Here is an 18,281-nt window from a genome sequence, read left to right as displayed (position 1 = left end):
TTAGCAGGTAAAAAAGAAGTGATCTGATGCGGGAACTGGGGAACCAGATTTATTCTGTGACTTTTTTTTTTTTCTTTTTAAGTTACATTAACCTTTGCCCACAGAAAAATCATTAGTCTGTTAGGTTTGAAGGGGCATCTTCTTCTACATATCCCTGTTCCTTAGGTAGGGTCAGCTGCATTTAGACATTTCCCAAAGATATTTTAACCTGTTTTTAAGGACTTCTGTGACTGTGACATATGTTTGTTCTTCCACATGTGCACATAAATATACCTGTCTATTTAGATACTTTAAAAGCAGAGCAGCATCCTGTTGATTCCTTTATGCATTTACTTTTAGAAGCTGATTAGTCTTTACTCAGTTACAAAGGGCTGGTGAGATAATTTTAAGATGGTAAAATAAATAGATGTGGCTATTTTGCATTTTGATTCTATGTTCTGAACAGATGTTATGATTTGGTGGTGAGAGATGACAACTGGCAAACTGTATCTTAAAGAACAGTCAAATTTTTAAAGGAAAAATGTATTTGTAATAAGAGAAGGAAAAATTGTCAGCAGATTTAGAACATTCTTAAAAAAAATGTGATCTTGATTTAAAACAGACCCTTGAACTTGCAACTGTCTGGCAAATTATAGATGCAAGTCCCCTTTCTCTCTATCCTTTCTTCATATTAATGTAGCGATTGACATAGGACTTTGGGAAGAATGTCCAGCAAGAGCTTTGAATGTTTGCATAACACATTTCTATTTGGTTAGGAAAAATAGCTGTCCTCAGGAGAAACTTTATTTTAAGTGCAAATACTGTTAAAGTGATAGGAACAGGTAATACAGAAACTAGAGCTATAGAAAAGGAAAGTTTTGAAAAACAAGTGTTTTCATATTTCTCGAGAGGCATCAGGAGTTTGAGGGAACTATAATCAAAGGTCTAGCCGGTGAAGTCTGCAGGTTGCAGACAGAGGCAGCTCCGTGATTCGCAGAGTACAAGTTAGGCACGCACAGGCTGGTGTCTTGGTGTTGTTCTGAACTGCTGTGACTACAGCGTTCTCTGACCCCTGCCGAGAAACACCATCAAAGTAGTTCAGAGAAGGAGCTCTATGCCTTTGCCTTCTGACCACCAGCTCTGAGCTAATGACACACAGGTGCGTGTCTCTCTCCATCCCCTCTCCAGACTGGAGTGAATATAACAGAAACAGACAGGCATGATCTGAATCATTTTGCCTTTTTATCATACTCCTTTTATTGGCGCATTTCATTCCTCTGCTAATATATGGTTTCCAAGAAAGCACAGTACCGCAGACATAAGAGTGCTGTTAGAGCATGATTTTTACACTAAGGCTTCTAAAAGGTCTTTCCTTCATTTAGGCCTTGTTTTTTACTAAATTAGTTTTCCTCCTCTATTCTGGCAACATTCACCAGTAGCTTTTTGGTATTGACACTTCTTGGTTATTTAACATGTCAGAAGCCTTCCAAAATAAGATGTCATCTGTTCAATTAATGACATTTGCATACGTGTATTTGCATGACATGGATGGGCACTAAGGTCTACTTAAGGGATTGCTTGAAGAGTGTAAGCTTCCTTCTTACCCAACTCTGGGTCATTACTGGGCCCACAAAACCCTAAGGATGCTGCCCTGGGTCGAAGGAGAAGTTGTACAACTCTGTGTTGGTGAGAGGTAGGCAACACTCCTCGAGGGCTTTGTGTGATTGTACACCTGGACTTCTTTCCACTGTGCTCCACTTCTCCTTTCTGATGAAAGATTCAACAGTGTAGCTGGCAGCAGTGAAATGAGCTCTCCTAATCCCTTTTCTCTGTAGACATTTTGTAAGAGCAACAAGTTGAAATTATGCCTGCTCTCAGTCTTTCTGCTCTTTTAGTTTAAATGGGTAGCATTGTGTTCTTCAGTGACCTGTCCTGGAAGACCACAAAAAGACATTAATTTTGCAAACAGCTGTGCTGCCTGAAGACAGCAGTGTCCCAGCTGCTCAGCTCCACTCACAAGCTAGACGTTACCACCCCCACAGTTTCGTGGGAGGTGGGTTCGTGTGAATGCTCTCTTCTAGACACAACATGTTGGGTTAGTGTAGTGCTTCCCGTTTGGAAACTGGGAGAGCAGAGGCCTTCAGAGTATAGATGCTGATGAACCAGGTTCAGCTAACAAAGCTGGGTCAGGAGAATGTCTATAATTGGTTGCTGTTCTCATTCACAAATAAGCATTTCTTTCATTCCTGGACTCTGTACAAATACTGTAGAAACAAAATAGTCTTTCAAAGCAGAATCCAAAGCAGTCTGTGATACAAACTTTATCAGGTTAGCTAGATTTAGCTGTTCACCTAGAAGATCCACCCAGATATGCTCGTCATATGGAAGAGTATGTGTGATGTTCGTAAGAGCAGTGCTTATTTCAGTCAGACAGAATGGAACCGTTAGTGGGCATAATGATGGGTATTAACAAATAGATCGTGCTGACATCAGAAAATACAGCACAATGCACAAAACATGGAAATAATATTCAGCCTTTAAAGAAGAGATCTGTGCCATGTCTGTCACTTTAAAGCAGCATGCCGTTGCTATCTGTACCTCATATGCTGGATGATCTAAATTCCGTTGTGATTCAGAAATTTACCAGATTATCTAGCAGAAAAATCTTGAATCCTGAAGTACACTCCTAAAATCTTAACTGTTCAATCAGTGTGCACCATTAATTGTCTGCAGCATAATAGCCATAAACTAATTCCTAACAGAATGTAATCTATCTTCATATGTAGAGTTAGTGAAAGGAGAAGAGTAACATGATTTAGAGGCAGTTATTTATGGGCAGGATTTGTGAGTTGAATGCTCAGCAAACCTCAGTGAGCAGCATAGTCAAAACCCAGTCACAGTATCATTAGATTTATTGCTCCCTGACCAGTTTAGACACAGAAAATTTATTCTAAGTAATGAAGAATTAGAGGAGTAATGGAGACGGTGGGAGGAGTAACGGAGACAAGTCAAAAGTGCCACATGCCTTCACTATGTCCACTTGTCAGAAACTTTTGAAAGGCCTGAAATAGTCACTGTCTCCCTTCCCTTTCCTTCCATGTATCTTAAAATTCCTGATATGGAACAGAAGAAAAAGTACCAAAGGACCCAGAAGGAAGGTGGTGGTCTCCTGTTTTTGGCTTGGCTGGAACTAAGAAAGTCTGGAAGTTCTGTTTGAAACCTAGAACACAATATTGTTCCAGCTTAAAGTTTTCCCAATCCATTTCAGATACCTCAGCAACAGGAATCTCAAACAACAGTCGTTGAACTGTCTGACATTCATTGTCATCTGTTCAATATGAGCAGCACATGATACTCTGCCACCTAGGAATTCAGGCTTTTGAAAGAAAATGTGGGAGGAAAATAACACTGACATTTTTTAAGGACGGTGCAGTTGTGATGTACTTGTTTCATCATATGAAAAGCTGATGTGGGGCAGTTACATAACTAAACTCAGGTGTTCATTTGCTGACTGCATAGGAAGATTTAGTTGCCTTTTGCCAAAAGCAATTATGCACTAGATTCCACTTCTCATTTGAAAGAGCCTAACAGTTTTGTTCTAGCACATACCTGGAGGAAATTCGTGAGAGCTCTATCCGACATGTAAGTCATTGGTTGGCTTGAGTAAGTTACTTGGGCACCTAAGTGGGAAGTCTCACTGTTTTCCTGATGGATTTGAGGTGACTAAAATGCCTGCTATTCAGCACTGCCTGATCTGGAGCACGTCTGATACCTCACTGGCACCTCCACGTCCGACTGCAAAGCGTCCGGCGTGCCCTCTGTGTTCCCAAGTGTCCTGCTCAGAACAGCCGAGTTCCATCAGGGTTCAAAGCCAGGCGTGGAGACACTTCAGCTTCGCATAGCTCTCTAGAGGGAATCACTCCCTTAGACAAGCGAGGACAATATCTAATAAGACAAAGGAGTACCTGTTTTTTTATCCTTTTAAAGAAGGGGAGAGAGTATCCTGTGCTCCAGGGGTTGCTTTTGTATTTATATATTAAAGAAATCATTGGATAAAATGTGTAAATAGCACTGGTTACAAAAAGCAGAACCTCCCAACTCCAGCCATGGCCTCATGAGTGAGCTTCAGAATCAAGCTCTTTTACTTCTTCTCTTGCTGGCCTTTTTTTTTTTTTTTTTTTTATCTTGCATTAATAGTTGCACAGTTGTTCCTCTTTGTAAGAAGGGATGCAAAGCCTTCTTGTTAGAGTGATGTCCCTGCAATGAGAATGGCATGATGGGGAAGAGGTGGTTCAGAAACATCTATGGCTGAGAAAGCTTAGAAAGCTTAAAAAGTACTTTGGGAGCAATTGCTCTATTCACCAGGTTACTGCATGAAAAATGAGCACCGTCAACCCTTCCTCCTTTAAGTGCCTTTTCTACAGCAAGGTCTTCATGTTCTAACCTGTGAATAGCCGAAGGAGCTCACGAACAGGTGCCGGGTCAGACATGCTCAACGCATGTTGTTCTGCGCTCAGAGGTTTCTCATCAGCATGCAGATGGAGTGAATTGCTCAGTAGATATCCAGGCTGCCTCTCCAGTCCGACTTAGACGTTCAACACCCACCCCACTTTTTAACCTCATAGTAACCCTAAGGGCCTTGGTTAGGTGTTCTGACTACCTTGCCAGATCAGTTATTTTTTTTAAGTAACTAGGCAAATATTGTACCTAGTCCGAGTACTACTTGTGCCCTGCCTGCATTGTTTATGGGTTTACAATGCTTTCTTATTTTATGGATAACATGGGCTGTCAGTATGTATGCTATCGCTTTAACAGTCCTTCATGAAAAATAGGTGCCTTTCCCCTGCTAGAACTACAACTAGCATTGGTCGTGCATAACACAGCGTTTTGAGTTAATGTAGATTCCTAAAATCCAGGTGTGCCCTGATCACTAGCCTTGGAGAAGACAGGCGTGCTCCCCACCCCTCCAACGAAAGCTGCAATTGCACCGAAAGAAGTTTGCCTTGCTTGGAGCCTGTGTATGTGTGTGTATGTGTAATTCTGTAGCCTATTGCTTGGGGCCATCATACTGAATTGTGAAAGTCTTGGGTTGGGTTCATCACCCCAAGGGTTCTCATGCGGCTTAACTAATGTCTTGAGCTGTGTGCTGCATCCTGCCACAACTTCAGCAAGGTGGAGTGGAAAAGGTGCCATGCCTTAAACGTCCTTCATGCTCTACGCTTAGGAGTTGGAGAAAAAGTTGAACCCAGATGTCCTATTTCCTGGACAAAAGCGCTATTTGCTGAGCTGTTCTTTAAAGGGTATTGCTGTCGTCACCCCCTTGTTGACAGGAATACTTTTGCATATGAAAGATGTGAGCATGCTGCTCTGCAGTGCTAGAATGATTGTAAACATGTCTCTCTCTCTCTGAAAAAGACTGTGCAGAGGGAGCTGTTAATTCTCCCATGTCAAGATTATTCTAGACATGGAATTAATTCTCTCGTGGCAGGATTTGGTCACTTCCTTGATTTTATGTGAAGGATATTTCCTATTATGTCAATAGATAAAATAGGTACAGGTTCAACATTTTCTCCTTTTGAGTATTCAGGGCCTCCAAAACATTAGTCTTCTTTGAGAAAGCACTCCTGAAAACATGTGTCCCCATTAGATCTCTCCTGACCCTGGTGTTCATTGTAAGACATTGACAGGTTGTGATGAATTACTTTATGTCTGCTTTTCCATTTTTCTGTTAACTTTGTACATCAGGCTTTTTCACCTTTTCTCATTGTTTTCTTGGTCCTCTCTGCTCTGTTTTGCTCCTGTTTGTACTTCCTTACTAGTAAATAGTATTGAAGGTCCATTCAGAGCCTTACACTTTGCTGTAATAGTACTTCATTTCAAATAGAATTCAGCCGATTTGTGCCATCTTGTAAAATTCTGCTTGTTTGGGTAGTCGCCATTTCTTTGGCAGTTACCACTTTCCGTTGTTAGCCTTAGTCCAAATACGTAAGCAAATACATAGCTTTCATCATCATAAAAGCATCATAAAAGAGAAAGAAAGTGGAGGAAACAGTTATTCTGCATATTACAGATTTATAATATTTGTTTAAATTGTCTTTTTGGTTTCTTGTCTTTTTTTAAAGGCTGAATGTGGAGAGAAAAGCCTAGTTAAAAATTCATGTCTGTTCTCTTGAGGATAAGGAGGAGGTATTTGGAACTTTAGGCACTTTTGTATTTCTTCTTTGGTTGAACAGCTACTTTTCATATTCTTTTCCTTTACCATGATGTGACTTAGTGGAGAATCCAAATTCATTATAAACTCAGAAAACATCTTTTTTTCTGAGTGAGTTTTACAAGATTCACTAATTACAAGGTGAAACCAAAGCAGCCCAATCAGTCATATAAATAAAAGTATATGCTGTACATCATTTTAAATAGTACCACAGGGATTATACATAGATAATGATCAAGAAAGTGCTGGGTAGTCTTGCATCACAATTTCCTGTGGTATGATGTTCTGTGCTGTGCCACATTTTAGACTAAAGAAGCTCTCTCTGGCCAGATTTGCAAATTTTTCTCATACTTGCTGCTTAGTAGGAAGCTGTGTTCATTTTGTTGAACTCCATAGAGTTTTTTCTTTCTTTCCTTCAAACTCAAATTATAATTGCTTTCCTTAAGCTCTAGGTTTCCTTCAGTTTTGTAATCTCTGGCTTGATCAGGTTTTAGCTCATTAGGACATTTTTTCCCACTATTTTAATCCATAGCATATAGTCATTCACTAGCAAAGAGACTTGCCGTAATGATTTGCTATAATTGCAGAGATTGCCCCCACATGTCCTGCATATGTAGTATTTGAACAAAAACTAAAATGCTCTTGGAGTGACTCTGGTATGCATTTTCTTCGGTATATTAACAGTCCATGAATAATTAACAGTCCTCTGTATTCACTTTCTCTGAATAATATTTTATGACAAAGTAATTATCTGAGAGCTCCAAAATCTGACTGTGATTGCAGGCATTTGCCTTGTAGTTTATCTTCACACGTTCTGAATTCTGGATTCAAAAGCAGTCACTCAGAGCACCTAGAAAAACAGGGTCAGTGGGAAACTTACTGGGTACAAAAGCATTTGGAATCAGTACCCAGGAATGCTTTATCAACAATTTTTGATCAAATGTTTCAGATGAGAATTCAGGGTTGTCTGGTCTAGGTTTGACTCTGTCCAATGTCTCCTTTAATGGGCAGCATGAAGAAATGGGAAGTAAACATATTAAAATTGCAGTTGCAGATCCTGCCATTTTGCAGAGACTGAACAAGATGGCAGACACTGAAAAACAGTATTAGATTTCTAAATACTCCTGGCAAATAAGGAGAATGATTGCGGACTATAGGATGTTGTACAGAAAGGACAAAGACACCGATACAGTCACTCACGTAGGAGTAACCAAATGTCGAGATCCAAGATGGGAGATGAATGGCTGACCAGAGAAGGACCGTAGAGTTAGAGTGGATCACAAACTGAATGCAAAATAAATTTTTACTGTTTAAAAAAAGATGGATAATAATATGGTACTTAGGAATATGGCCAGCAAAACAGGTGAAGTAGTCTTGCAGCCCAGTTCAACTTTGGTAAAGCCTCACACAGAAAGAGTAGGCTTGGGGCTGCTCTCCAGAAAAGATATGAACTGGCTGGAGAGACTGCTGACAGAATAACAAAAAATCATCAGAGATCTATAAGACATAACCTATAAAGACAGAAAGAAGAGTGATTAGTTGAAAGAGGGGTGCCAAAAGAAGAGACATGATAACTGTCTACAAATATGTAAAAGGCACAGAAGGGAATAATCTGTTCTTTAGCTTCATGCTGGACAGGACAAAAAATAAAGTGCTTAAATTGCAGCAAGAGTGATTGAAGTGGGACATAAAAAATATTGTCAAGGGACAATGAAATCACTAGAACAGGTTGTCTGGAGAGGTGGTATAGCGTCTATTACTGAAGGTCTTTAAGAAGCATCTGTCAGGAGTGATTTTATTAAAATAGTAGTTTCTAGAAGATAGTTTTATTAAACTTGGCTTGTGCTAAAAGATGGATTAGTTGGTCTCTGAGATCCCTTCTACCTTTTTTTTCCTGTGATCCTGTTGTTTTTTGTATGTCATTAGAGTACTTTTCCCTGTAGTCCTGGCATGCTGCAGGACGCTCGGTAGGGAGTGCAGACTCATTCTTCTAACCGTCATGGTGCAGTGAGGGCTGCCAAGAAAGCGTTATCATTGCTTGCAAACTCTGTGATCAACAGTGGAGACTGATGAATTTCCAACTAAGTTATCAAGGATCTCTTCAATTCATGGATAAGATGTGCAGACACAACAAAAATATAATAGCTTAAACACTTTTGTGAATCCTTAATCAATATCTTTCATATATGTTCATATACGTTTTCACCTTGCCGCACAATTGCCAGGCAGTGCCATTATTCAATTTTTAGATTGAAGTCTTGTTAGATTGTTTATCTCCTTTGAAATTATGATCACCTTAAATTTGACTCAGACCTTGCAACAGTCTTGGCCAAGTATTTTCTGTAAACTTCCTGTTCTCTCTTGATGCGATTCTGCAAGCTGACAGAGGAACCTGTGTTTCGTTGGAGATTTATGGTGTGTCTTTATGATTGACCAAAAAAGGCTGGAATGTTTTCTTTAATGTGCATTCCTTCTTAGGGGCATCCTAATTGTGTCAGGGGTTGTTGCATAAGATGATCAGGAAAGACTAGCTGGATTCTTCTCCCTACAGTTTTCCTCTTTATGATGATATAATATTCACTTTAAATAGATGAGAGTTTCTTTTGGAGAAATTAATTAGATGCCTGGAAATATCAAGCCCTTCGTCTATTACATGTATTAATCAGAGAGAATGCTACAATCCACATACTTCAGAAAACTTCCAGAATAAACATCTCTATCTTCTCTTTTTTGGCTATGTAAATATTCTCTACTCCTTGGTCCTTCTGCTCTATTAGATGAATGATTTTTGTTTGTTTAGCTTACCTCCTTTGGTATTGTGGAGTTTGTGCAAAGACTTTGAGAAAGAGACAGGAGTTTTTTTCCTTAAGCTATCCTAACAATCTCTTCAGTGATAATGAAAACTTTCCAAGTTGGGGCTCCCCACCCAACTCACCATTTTCCAGTAGTGTCATTTGCCAGGTGCATAACCATGCAACAAACATTTAATTTAGGGTAGCACAAAGAACATTTGTTCTACTCAAGTTTTCCAACACCCTATAACAAATCCAAGACCTCTAGAAGACCAAGAGCCAGAACTAAATTATGTCTTAAGGGAAAAGCAGTAAGATCAAGGACCTATATGAGCAATGAATTCGTTGAATAAACTCTGAGCATCCTAAGACACTAACCATGCTATAGATGAGGATGGAAGAGCTAGCAGTGGTCTCTGTCAGACTGACCTGGAGTGAAATTGTGTCATAGCCCTTGATCTGGCAATTAGTCTTGCCCTGAGCACATGAACAGGACATAGTCACCTGCATTACCGCTGGAAATACAGTTACCTACCACTGGAAATACAATTACCTAAAACTTGACTGTAGCTGAATCCAATCATTAGTGTTGCAGAGGAAAGCAGGAAAAAACATACAAGTTAAGTTATGTATGGGAGGGGGAACAGTGACCTGTGGGGTCTTTGCAGGAACCTGCAGTCCACAAAAAGAAAGGCTCTGAAGCGGGGGGATCAGTTTCATGTGAACAGAGTATAAACCCAGAGGAAATGAATCTCTTTGAAACTCCCTTGCTGACAGTAAATGGAATTCTGCTTCAGGCCACACTCTGTTAGGAACTGCAGTAGCATTTGCAGCTCTGTTGTCAGGTGTTTGCTCAGTAGGACTTCTGTCCAGTTCTAAGTGATGATTCTTTCTTCATCTTTTAGCAGATAAGGATACCAGAGTACTCTTGTTCCATAACACTATTATGTTCCTGTCACGTTTTCCAAATACGCCATTAGTACCTAAATGATTCCTTACTGCATGCCCTTAGTAATAAGAGAAACTACACAATGACTTCATTTCTTGTTGATTCATCCCTTGCTGTTTTGAGGTGGATTTGAAAGTGGCTGAACCATCAGTCTCAGAGGGTGGTGATTAGCAGCACCAAGTCCAGCTGCAGACAAGTCACTAGTGATGTTCCCAGGGGTTGATGCTGGGGCAAATACTCTTTAACATCTTCATTAATGATCTGGATGATGGGTCTGAATGCACCCTCAGCAAGTCTGCGGATGATACCAGACTGGGAGGACGGGCTGACACTCCAGATGGCTGTGCTGCGATTCGGAGGAACCTCGACGGGCTGGAGAAGTGGGCTGTCAGGAACCTTATGAAGTTCAACAGAGGCAACTACTAAGTTCTGCCCCTGGGGAGGAATAACCCGTTGCACCAGTAGAGGCTGGGGGCTGACCAGCTCAAGAACAGCTTCTCAGAGAAGGACCTGGGGGTCCTGGTGGACAAGCTGAACATGAACCAGTTGAACATGAGCCACTGGCAAAGAAGGCCAATGGTATCCTGGGCTGCATTGGGAAGAGTGTTGCCAGCAGGTCGAGGGAGGTGATCCTCCCCCTCCGCTCAGCCCTGGTGAGGCCACATCTGGACTACTGTGTCCAGTGCTGGGTGCCCCAGTACGGGAGAGACATGGAGCTACTGGAGCGAGTCTGGTGGAGGGCTGCAAAGATGATCAAGGGCCTGGAGCATCTCTCGTACAAGGAGAAGCTGAGAGAGCTGGGACTGTTTATCCTGGAAAAAAGGATAAAGAGAAGAGAAGGCTCAGGGGGAATTTTAGAAATCTTTATAAATATCTGATGGGAGAGTGTGAAGAGGATGAGGCCAGACTCTTCTCAGTGGTGCACAGTGACAGGACAAGAGGCAATGATCACAAACTGAAACACGGGAAATTCTACCTGACCACAAGGAAATATTTCTTCACTGTGAGGATGGTTGAACACTGGAACAGGTTTTCCAGAGAGGTTGTGGAGTCTCCATCCTTGCAGGTGTTCAAAACCTGACTGGGCATAGTCCTGGGCAACCTGCTGTAGCTGACCCTGCTTGGGCAGAGGGGTTGGACCAGATGATCTCCAGAGGTCCCTTCCAACGCAGCTCTTCTGTGATTCAGCTGCTGCCTGGCCCTCTCTCCCTTCTTATTTGCTGTAATCAAGTACATACCTCAAAGCTTCTATTCTTCTTGCACTCCACTAACATGTGTGGAGCAGTGATCACATCTCGGAGTCAAAATACCATGACTGCAGTTCTGTCAGTATCTCTGCTAGTCCCTTTGTCCATTGGTTTGTACGATTTGGGGAACTACTGCTTCCTGAACTTCTGCTCCTTTTGAAAACAGACCTATCAATTGCAAGTTGCTAAACAGGTTCTCCATCTTGTTCTGTCTGAATTATTCATTTTGTTTTAGCATTTTATTCTTTTAACAGTGCTAAGATCTATAGTTTTTCTTCTTTCAAAATAGATTTGGTGACTTTTTTTAGTGACTTCAGTTTCCCTGCTGCTTATTTTTTTCCCATTGCTCCATTTCGTTATTACAGTTACTGTTCCATTTTCCCAGCAAAGTTCATCCAGCTACAGTCAAGTCCTGCAAGTACAGTTGTAGGTCAGCTTTATCGTGGCATCTTCTGCCCTCTGTTTGTTTTATTGTCTTTTGTAATTTGAAGCTATAAAGTTGAAAGCAAGAGGCTCCTTTCTGCTGAGAGACATACAGAAATTTCTGGCTCAGTGTTTGCATATTTTAAGTTTTACTTCTGCTCAAAAGATCATTAGAAACACTCAGAAGACACAGTGCTCAAAAGCACCTCAAGGTCTCCACTTTGTGAGTAGAATTTTATTTACTCTGAGAATCTGAAACCTTTTTGCTTTAGGGATTCTTTTGCAAGCTGAGACTTTTTCCCATGCATAGCAATCAGTCAAAATCTTCTTCTTTATGAGCAGCAGCAGCACTTGAAGTATTGGACCCATAACCCTTGCAAAAAAAAAAAAAAAAAAAAAAAAAAAGATAACTGAAGCTTTCACTTTCTCCATAAAGCCTGAGCTTCTTTTTTGCAATTAACCCATTCATAAAACGATTCTCAAAATGGACATATATATTGATAAAACAGTCAAAGTACTACTAACTAGAAACAATATGATCTTTCTTTTAACATGACTGTTTGAGAGAGACCTCGTAGACAGTAAAGTTCTCTGTTTAAAAACCAGTCATGCCTGGCTTCTTGAGTAACCAGGAGAAAAAACTTATTACAAAATAAGTGAAATGCAAGGCAGCCCAGAACTTGCCAGAGCCAAACAGAATCCAAATATCAACAGCTCTGAGTTCAGCTCTGAATCCAAATTTCATAACTCTTAGTAGTTTCCTAGCTTGGCAAATGGGCTATCTTGCTCTTCAACAGTGGATATTACAAAATAAATAAATTTGCTTTCTAAAGAGAAATCAGTCATCAGTAATTATCTCCACAAAACTTACTCCTTCAGCTTCATTCTAGTGTAACTGACTTTGCACTGACATAATTATTTACTTTTTATACACAAATCTGTTTTTAATAATGACTGAGTTGCTGCTTTTTGTTAAAGCAAAAAGGTAATGGACTAAATTAATCTCTATTGTAAACCATGCAGGTCTTAGCAGCTTTAAATAGGTTAAAGTGCATCTTCCCTATTTTCTAACAGGCAGAATTAAACTGCGTCCCCTTTTCATTGTTTATTAAATTAAGAAAGTTATTGAACATCTGTCAGTTCTTGGCAAGCTTTGGAAAGCGTTCTCCTTGCAACCATGTCTGCTTTTGTGTTGGCATTTTGCTACACTCCCCTTGTCTCACTCTCGAATAATAAAGATATTTATAAAATGGAAAACAAAGGCCCCAGTGCTGCAATTTACATGGCAGACGAAACCCTCTTAACTTTTATCCAAGCAGAGTAGGGAAGGACTCTTTTTCCCATATAAAAGGATTTACTAAGTAACAGAAGGAAGAGTAATTCAGGTTAATATTTTAAGAATTTTTTGGTACTCAGATATTTGTGCTGTACAAGATGGAGGGGAAAAGATTTACCTGGCACCAAGGAGTGTCAGTGGAGAGCATGTAACTTTGTCATCTTTATGTCATCTTTAGTGAAAGATGATGGACCTAAATATATTTGCTTTCCTCTGCTCTTCCCATTTCTTTTTCTAGGTTTTAAATCACATCAGTTTTTTCATCAGTGATGGGATCAGCGTCTAGCAGAAGGGATCCCATGCTCTGCTCAGTTAATGTTCTACTGATAAGAAATACATAAACAAATAGTAGAGTAGCAAGTGCAGCCACTTTTCTAAGCAATAACAAAAATTGGTTATATGAGGTATTCATATAGCTATGGTGCTTAGTGGCTTTGTGTCCAAGCCTGATCATGAGGTTGAAACGGTCCTTCCTTACGTAAAATAACAGGCGTCTTTATAGACTGCAGTGATGCCACTTACATCTGCTTTCTTTTCACTAAGTACGAGAGTTCCTCTAGCACTCTAGAAACTCAACAGGAGATCTGTCATTCCAGCTGTTCTCATTAGGAATATTACTATTCCTATTACTGTAGATCGGATTTCGAGGTGCCCAGGCTTAGATTCTGAAACTCTCATTTATTTCTGTGTGAACAAGGCACTTCATCTAGCAGAGTGTTGTTTCCTTGTCAGTAAAATTAGTGTAACAACACTTCATCAGTACAGCAGAAGTATGGAACATTTTGGTTGATACTTACAAGGTCCTTAAAGCCTGAAATTATAAGGGTCATGAAAAACCAGGTACAAGTATACATCTATATGCAGATGTACATAGCTTTCACAAAGCTGAAAAGTGTAAATAGTTGTTTTTTATATTTGCAGGTTGCAGTGTTATTCACGTCTATAAAGAGGCTGTAAAAAGAGCACTGTCTTGTCTTTCATGAGTGTCATTTCCCTGCCAGATCTGCTCAGTGCATATATATTTGTTCTCAAAATACAAATCACAGTATACAAAAGAGTAAAAAAGAAATTGGCCTTTCCACTTTCCTTTTCTGTCTGTATCCACACTTCATCTTCTTTGCCCTGAACATGTACTAACTCAGCACCTACTGACTGTTAAAATTAAAGCTACCACATAAACTGGGCTGTGAGGCAATTTTTGGTAATAGAGAAATCCAGGCCTGGCGGAGTGTGGTAGTACTAAAAGCTGTGATTGAAATGCACTGGGAAGCCTGTCTGGGGGAGCCTGAGCAGTTCCTCACTCCTCAATCCCTTGTTAACAAAATTGCTTTCAGCACTTACTTTGAACTCTCCCATCTATCACTGTTTTTTCTTTAAAGGAAACTGATGTCTGGATGAAGGACTTGTGCAGAGTGATGGCAGAAGGGTAATGTAAGGTGATGGTATGTGACATTAGAGATGAAGGAAAGTGAGCAAATATTGACAGGTTAATGCACTAATTACATCTATAGAGAGGCTGTAAAAGTAGCACTGTCCTGTCTTCTTTTAGTCCTATCACTTCCATGTTAAATCTGTTCGAGTTGTTTCTAGCTGGTAGCCATCAGCCTTGCTTCACTTTGCATCACCAGTCAAAGGTAATATTTGTATCAAATTTTGCCAACTCTCCCTGTCTCAGGCTTACACACAGTGATTCCCACACTTGATGACACCTCAGACAACTCTAACCCCACGGACTGGCATGTTAACACCTCACTGAAATGGAATAAACAGCAGTGGAAGCTGTGCATGAGGTAACAGAATCCTCCTGAGTTGCCTTTAAAGGTGACCAGGACAAAAAATAGTGACATCTATTTCCCTTCGAGAAAGCAAATGGGACTCTGAGCTCACACAGGGAGCAGATCTGTAGCATGAGTGGATGTAAGTAAGAGTGCTGCTTTAAAGGGCCAAGTAGGACTGGAAAAGGGGAAAAATCATTCCGTTCTGTCACGCTGCCCCTGAGACAACTGTAGTGCTGTAGCGCTGGCTTGGATGGATGCCTGGGGCAGACCCGTCTCCAGACACAGCTACGCCATGCCGTCAGGTCGGCTTCCAGTCTCCCTAGTTATCTGCATCACTTGTTTTCTCATGGATTTGAAGTTAAATTATTTAGCAGTTAGAAAACAAAAAGAAACACTGATGGACACTGAAACAATACCGACACTAAAACAGGCACTGAGACAATGGAAATGTAAAAGGCATCTACCAGACTTCTCAGGCAAAAATTTATTCTGTTTCATTCAAAAAGCTGAAGTAAAAAATAATGTAGCCAAAAATATAAATAATAATCATGATAATAAAACCAGTAGACATAGAACAGATACTTTTATCGCCCATACAGTTGAACAGAGTGTACTGTGGTAAACATTGCTGCACTGGGCACTGGCCAAATTGCTTTATTCGAATGACCTTTGGTTGCAAAACCATGCCTGCTATGTGAAAAGTAAATAAATAAATAAAAGTTTGCAGTGGTTAGCTGATCAAAGCTATTGTTTGTCACTGTGTCCTCAGCAGAAAGCAATGTTACAACCTACGGACCACATAGATTCATTTGTGTGAGGTCTGATGGCAGCTGATAATTCTGTAGCCCAAGAAGTTGAGGAGGAGGAAATGGATGGATGTCAGGTTTTTGCTTTGGGTTTTTTTTTTCTCTAGTGGTTCCTTGCTGCATTTTTGAGCTGTACCTTTCATATATCCTATATGAGAATTTCTCAGTGTTGAGCAATAACGATTTTTATAAGATGCCAGATTACAAATGGAATTAAATGGTGTCACAACTCTGTCTTGTGCCACTGTTCCAACATGCTTACCTTAGAACTAGATTTCTTAGAACTAGATTTACCAACTAAAACTCACACTGGAACAAGGGCAGAGAAAGACAATTAGATGATAGGGAAACAAAGGGCCTAATATACAGAGACCAGACTTATACTCAAAGTGCAGAGTGCCATATAGGATAGAGGTATTTGAATTGTCTTTAAACTAGGTAGCCAGAGGACTAAAATAAGCAGAGAACCCTGTGTGCCTGGGTTTGTCCTGTTCTTCTTCCAGCAGGGGTAGAAAAGAGGAGGGAAAACAATGCAGTTACTTCTTACAATGAGGTTTGATAATTTTCTGAGTTGGATCATATGATATGGTGACCGGAGATATGAAGAACTTGGGATATCGCTCATGTTCTCTGTTCCCGTGAATTTGTCTGTGCTACTAGTCTGTGCTTCTGTTCTAAACTGGAAGGTCTTGGGGCAAGGACTGTAAAAGTCCAGGCGTAAAATGATTGAGCCTGACCTAGGCTCAAAACCTTTCTGTTTTATACTCTGGTAGGCAGAAGTGGGGACATCTGTAACAAGATCAACATGAATATCTGTCTCTGATGCTGGTGTCCTGCCATGCTTACATAGTGTTTTCATTTGTGTGTGTGCTTTTTATCTGAAAAACCATGCAGATATGATCCTCCTGTAAGATCCCCATGACCAGCATGTCAGGAGAAATCAGTCATCTCTCATTGTCATCTCCTTCCATCCTTGTACCACTGCAAAAGCTGGTACCTTGCACAAGCCGCAAAAACTGACAGGAGTTGTGAATGGGAAGGAAATATTTGGGGGAGTGTGGAGGGGAAAATAGTGGTACTTGCTTTTGGGTAACCGTGTGGCCCTCCTTGTCAGGAAGCTGAGTTCTCTAAAATTCTGGCTTTTGTCTTTGAGCATACTCACAGCCAGAAGTGAAACAATATATTTTTTGCTTTTAATACAGGGAGAGCAAATGGAGGAAAAGAGGAATGGGGAAGCAGATAATGTGCAGGTGGAGCTGGGTGTTTGTGTATGTGTGTGAGAGAGACAATCCACTCTGATGGAAGAAGAAACTCCTGCTAGCTGGCGACGGGGAATGCTCTCTCCAGTGCAAGTAATTTAGGGGCCAGCAACTGGCTGGCGAGGTCAAGGCCCAAATAATCCAGTACCAAATAAGAAAGCAATGGAACTGGAAAGTCAGCAACGCAGTGCCTGTCAGATTTGCACCCACAAATACAATATTATAAAAACAAAGATCAGAAAGCAGAGACATATAAAGGCAATATAAGGCATTTAAAAGAAGTATGCAAAGGGAAAAATAATCCCTTCTTTGCCCCCACATCACCTTACCCAGCTCCGAGCTACACATGTTTTTGTCAAGTTCTCAGTTCATTTTTCGGGCAATGCTGTATTATTTCCCACACAGGAATGAACAGAAGCTGGCGGATATATTGCATGGATAGCCAGAGCTGGAAGTAGTGCCAGGTGGCTCAGCCCTGAGACACAAGCACAGCTGTTAAAGGATAACTTTGAGTGCAGCAATGCCAGGAGTGTGACACTTGTGTACAGCAGTGCCGGACATGTGGGAATCAGGTAGGGTCTGCGTGGGTGTAACAAGCCAGCGTTAAATAGTAGATTGGTACTAAACTCAAGCTCACAGCTTCGTACCAAGTGCAGTGTAGGGTGCTGTTTATTGCACAGTGAGAAGCTGAGCCGAAAAAGAATAAGCTTTCACCATGGTTTTTGCCTGAAGCAAATGAAACTCATATCACAGAGACATATCACAAGAGAGAATCCCAGAAAGAACAGGGTGTGCTATTATTTATGCCTAGCAGAGGCATAACAAAATTCAAGGGTTGCAAAATCAAGTTAGGAAAATGCACTTTGGGAACATGACATGGATTTTTAATGGTAGAGGTGGGCAGTAATTGAAACATGCTATCAAAGAAGCGGTTAATTTTTCAGCATTCAAATAAGTAAATCAGGACTAGAAGTCTTTATAAAAGGTGCTGTCTAGTTTCGTGAGCAGTTATTGAGCTCGATGAAAGTTTATTCATGCAGCAAGATGGATTAATACCCTTCATTGCAGGTGTTAGTGGGCAAAATTTCTACGATTTCTGTTCCAGAAATCAAATTAGATACTCGCAGTGGTCTCCTTTAGCCTTGAAGAATAGAGTGTGGGAGAGGCAAAAATCCAGAGATCAACTTTTTTGTGCAGTGACTGTTCTCTTAGGACAGGCAGTTTTTTACCACAGTTATGAGACATTATTAGGAAGTATGATAACAGACTTACAGTAGGTGATATAGTTGCATGAGCAAATAAGGCCAGTTAGCATATCCCCACAAAACATTCACAACAGATTTCAGTTCCTGTAAAAGAGCATTAATGACTGTACTCACTAGGTATTATAGGAGCAGCTTACAGTGACATATATGTAGAAAATTAAGATGGCTAGACATTGAAATATTCCTTCACATGATATTTTTAGTAAAAGTTCCATCAATTTCATGAACTTTACCTT

Source organism: Dromaius novaehollandiae, chromosome 11 (genome assembly GCF_036370855.1).
Source record: "Dromaius novaehollandiae isolate bDroNov1 chromosome 11, bDroNov1.hap1, whole genome shotgun sequence".
In the NCBI taxonomy this organism is placed as follows: Eukaryota; Metazoa; Chordata; class Aves; order Casuariiformes; family Dromaiidae; genus Dromaius; species Dromaius novaehollandiae.
This window is presented reverse-complemented; position numbering follows the sequence as displayed.